The sequence below is a fragment of the Sabethes cyaneus genome, chromosome 3 (assembly GCF_943734655.1).
Source record: "Sabethes cyaneus chromosome 3, idSabCyanKW18_F2, whole genome shotgun sequence".
Lineage (NCBI taxonomy): Eukaryota > Metazoa > Arthropoda > Insecta > Diptera > Culicidae > Sabethes > Sabethes cyaneus.
The window spans coordinates 209,258,487-209,263,468 of NC_071355.1; the positions used below are offsets into that span (position 1 = coordinate 209,258,487).

A 4,982-nucleotide genomic window follows, 5' to 3' on the forward strand; every position below is an offset into this window, starting at 1 on the left:
TTGATAAGTCTCCACAAATCAATCTCCACAAATGTTGCAATCAGCAATAGTCAGAGGAGAATGATTTGGGACAGCAGTTTGTAGGTGGCACTAAGAACGGTTATCGCTCAATAGTTCTCACAGTACAACCTGTGGCCATTCTTGGAGATCGTGAAGATAACCTTGACTAGGCTTCAAACTTGACTAAGTCTTTGACGGGGATAAAGAGTTCGTTTGACATGCAAGCTGCAGCTGTGTCTGAAAGGAACGCTTTCGTAACTTCTAGAACTTAGAACCAGCACATGTCTCGAAAGGAATGCATTCAGTTAAGCTATCTTTTCTGGAGCAGCATGAAGTAGATTCGCTTGCTCTGGCCTGACTAGTCACGCTGACACTATTTAAATTCGACCAAATAGAGTGGTACAACAACAATAGCGTCACTGTGTTTGCCAAGGAGTGGAATCCGGTCGGTACCTCGGAACTAAGGCAGGCGAATACTGGTCGGCTGTTGACGGTAAAGGTAAGAAGAAGGTTGGAACTGCAAGCAATGAGAGTTCAAACGAAAATAGAATTTGATTGTCAAACCAATGAACAAAAACATAGTTGCCCAAATAAAAAAAATTTATATTGTTTTCGAGCGTCTTAGTTGAATTCGAGAATTCACGTTGGAAGCGAAAAATATTCTACACAGTACAATTTTCTTTTTCCTTGTTTATTCGAACATTTCTAAATATTTAGTTTAACGTATGATATATTCAATTAAAAGTCAAGTCTACCCAGATAACACAAAATCGTAATAGAAAGTTCACATTAAATCGTTTTCATGTCAATTTCATATTGGAGTTGTATAATAATTAGAGTGTGTCAAATCGAAGTGAACAATAAGTTGTTTTGCAGTCGTGCGTGTCTTCATGTACAATTCATGACTGTGAATTATAAAGCAGGATAGACAATTGCAATATTTGATTATATCTATATCATATATTCAGTAGTATTTAGTTGCGTGTTATAAAAACTGCGCAAAATAGAATTACAAATAGTTGTCAAAATTTTCGCACGTATATTGCCTCCACTTTGGTACATATATGTTCTTATATGGCGTGAAATATAACTTTTTCGTTCAGATATGATTTCGTATACCTCAGTTGCAATCGAGATATACAAACCAAATGGTTTACTGGGTAGATCCGAAATTTTGAAACTACTGTTCTTTAAAATATAAGACCAGAACTAAAATTTACTATACCATCATAATTATATACAGTATTACGATGTTTACGTTTGAGTAATCTTATATTTTCTTCTTCTTTAGAACAGCCAAATGGCACAATTCCCAAAACAAACGAAAACACCAGCCAGACGGGATTCGTAGGAGCAAAAAGCATGTACCAACTTACGATACGAGTTCCGCTCTACGATCAGATTTACCACAACATATTGATACAGTACTGCGTAATAAAGCACTATACATACTACCACCAGTGCCGTAAGTTGGCTTCATCTACTTGCGAGGCAATAGACGGCCCACCTGCTTGACCCATAATTGGAATGTATTTACCAAACTGTACCTGTTCGAGGTTTGGTGAATAAAAAAAACAAAAAATAAATAGAACTGATGCAACAAATACAACTATTTGCTACGCTAGGACCAATTATTGTTCTGCACACTTTGAAACCTTGACCAGCGTCTAATTTTGCATTAGACTGTGACGCAGACTATCACTTTGGCGGACGTCAAACGCTTAAAATAACACGAATCTTTAATCGACACAAGAGCGAACGAGATAGAGATGAATTAAATATAGTACGATATTGCTGCTAATGTAAGTCCAGGCCCTCGCAGCCATCCCGTACCCGTAGTAAACACGTAATTATTGTAACATTTGCAACGATTCAGTAGAAATATTTACTACTGCGTTCGTTCTGTACGATTGAGTGAAAATACGCCAGCAGAAAATATTGCAATTCAAAGCTGAATTATGACTGTCATTAAAACTAATGGCTGTCTGTTTATGTGCAGCTTCTTGGACGGGCAACGTTTTGATGTTTTACCTCGGTATATAATTATACCCTATGCCTTTTGCGCAAAAACTAGAATTATGTCAGTATGTCTCTGGGGTTGGAAATACCTCGTTTCACCCGGTCTAGGCTGGGCGCCCGTTTTGCCACCTCCTTCACCAACTGAATCCAATCACCTGTCGGCGGCTATAGAAAAGGCAGGAAGGTACGAAGCCGGTGACGGTTCTCGCGAAGAAGCTTATCTACTTCGTGTCAATGCAATATGTGTGATGCCTGCCGCTCGCAGTCAAAAAGCGTAAATGTGGATCTTGATTAGCGCATGGTTTTAGCATCCGCTTCCGCGTTGCGATTTGCAGGATTGAGACAGAAGAGTCTCGAGCAATTTTGTTGCGAAACAGAGATGCCTTACTGCGCTTCGCTTTATATAGAATTAAATAACTGCAAAATCTTCAAACGTACGAGTTGTTCTTCGGTAATAATACTAAACTATAGCCGTCTCGTATAACGTCGTGCTACAAAGTAGCAAAATGAGATGCAATGACCCGCTTACAGCCGTAACCGAATGACCGTTCTCGCTCACAGTCGGTTCCGTCTTATTCGCTTTGCTGCTTCTATAGGAAGGTAGGTACGTATACGTAGACAAAGTAGCAAATCAATATTATTCAGCAACCGTACCGTAAAGTGGCTGGTTGAAGGTGCTTTGCTCACTGAGACAGCAATTGAACCGACTGGGCCGAACGACCGTACATCGGACGAGATGCAACAGATTCCTGAGAGGCGATCATCCACATCACGAGTGACCGGAGTTGGCCGGCGCTAGGGTGGTACTGACATACATTACTCCGGGTACCGTTTTGCTGAACCTTCAGCAAGCAGATAAGCAGGAATAACCCCTGCTGGGCATCGTGAAGTACGTATTGAAAAAAATATAAGAAGTTGCCTCGAATTCTGAAAAACATTGTATAGTTGTAGTGAAATAACTAACTAATTCGTATTTAAAAAAACGATTGTCAAGAATGTTTCAAAAAATCAATACTTTTTTTATTTCAGACTCCGATTCTATATACCTTTTCGCCTATTTTGATACTAATTTTACAACAAATCCGCCCAGGGGAAGTGGATAAGAAAAATTATACTTCTAACGGGTGGCAACTAAAATTTTGGAATTTTTTCGCGGCCCTTATGCTTAACAACAAACGAGCTCAGAGAGAAACGAGAGTATGTATATGTTAGCTCACTCTCTCCTCTTTTTGTTAATATTTTGTGTTTTGTTTATGCTTGCCCAGTTTTGCTTAAAATGGCGTCAAAACAAGAAGCATTTCGGGAGCGTGTTGTACATTTCTACGAACTGCAACAGAAATCTCGGCAAAAACTATACGGCACAACATTTAAAAAGCAAATATGTTGCGGCTTCGACTGTTTACGATATCCTAAGATATCCATCAACTATTCGCAAGCAAGGCAGGGGAAGACCAGCCAAAATTATGGACGCAGAAGGACATCGTTCTCTTTCTTGTTTCTTCAACAACAAGCCCTCTAGTTTGGCTATCAATTAAGATGCACCTGACGAATGTTTGAAGAAAATTTTGATCCCGTTTCTACAAAACATCATGCAGATGGACAATACGTATTTTGGCCGGATAGAGCATCATCGCATTACGCCAAAAAACACAATCGTTCCTGAATACCCATTCAATCCCATTTTTACCCAAAAACTACGACCCGAAAAATCTGTCTCAGTGCGCCCAATCGAAGATTTCTTTGGGATTTTGAATTCCTTGGTGTACAAAAATAACTGGAGAGCTACGAATTGCAAACAGTTGATTGGTAGAATCAAGAGATGCATTCGCAAAGTTGACATAACGGCTGTACAACGCTCCTGTTTCTACGTCAAACGAAAGCTTCGCCGAACAACCAATTACGGACCGTTTTCAAATGTACACTAATTTTTTTTGAACAATGGATAATGTATCTTTAATTTCGGTAAATCAGATCTTCTTCATGTATCTTTGTCTTTTTTTGACAGCTTGAGAAAAAAAATTCCAAAATTTTAGTTGCCACCCGTTAAGTATGCGAATGACTTGCGGACCAAACTCAACAAGCAATTAAATACCGCTCCTGCAAAATCATGTTGTTAGAACTTTAGCTACCTTTTTCTCGGAAATTCAATATTATACACCGAAGTCGTTTTTTACGCGGTTTGTTTTTTTACGCGACTATTTTAACGTGATTATCGGAATTTCCGAATTTACGTGGTATTTTTTACGCGATTTTGATTTACGCGGAACGCATCCTTCGTGTAAAAAGCGACTTGAGTGTATTCCAAAGCCAATTTCATATCCCATTTCAAGTCGTATTTCATATTTATTTTCAAGTCCAAATTATCTTCCAACTTCGAGTTGTATTCCAAATTTAATTTAAAATCCCACTTCCAGTTCAATTTAAAGTAAACCATCAAGTTTAAATCGGTCCAAAATTAACTTTAATCTTGTGTCAAAATTTAAAACGCCGATTTAAAGTTCTATTTTAAGTCCAATTTCAAATCTAACTTCAAGAAAAATTTTAAGCCTAATGTAATCTCAATTTCACGTTCAATTTTATATCCCATTTGAATCCTATTTTATGTTAATTTTACGATATATTTTAGGTATAATTTCATGTTTAATTCTAAGTGCAATTCAAGTTCCCAAATCACGACCAATTTGAATCCAATATCAAGTCATATATGGTCGGTGTTAAATCAGACCGAACCAAGTCGCAAAATTTAAAAAAAATGAGTTAATGACAGCAAACGATCAAGAATTTTCTGAGCTACATTTCACTTTAATCAGACTGGATAAATGTTGCAAAGAGCCAGAGTTATGAAATGATTTCGAACGATTGATAGCTATAAATCATACAGAGCAGTAAACTTTGAAAGCATTTTTCTCGAAATCAGAGTTTTGTCACTTGGTTCGGTCTGATTTAACACCGACCATATCATG

The 4,982-nt window shown here is 37.9% G+C and overlaps 1 long non-coding RNA gene across 1 annotated transcript; it reads left to right on the forward strand.

The window, feature by feature from the left end:
- Positions 1-2,487: 2,487 nt before the first annotated feature.
- LOC128743611 (uncharacterized) lies at positions 2,488-3,952 on the forward strand. Its single transcript, XR_008412311.1, has 3 exons — positions 2,488-2,908; positions 3,049-3,216; positions 3,285-3,952. It is a non-coding gene; the product is annotated as an uncharacterized LOC128743611 (long non-coding RNA).
- The last annotated feature ends 1,030 nt before the right edge of the window (positions 3,953-4,982 follow it).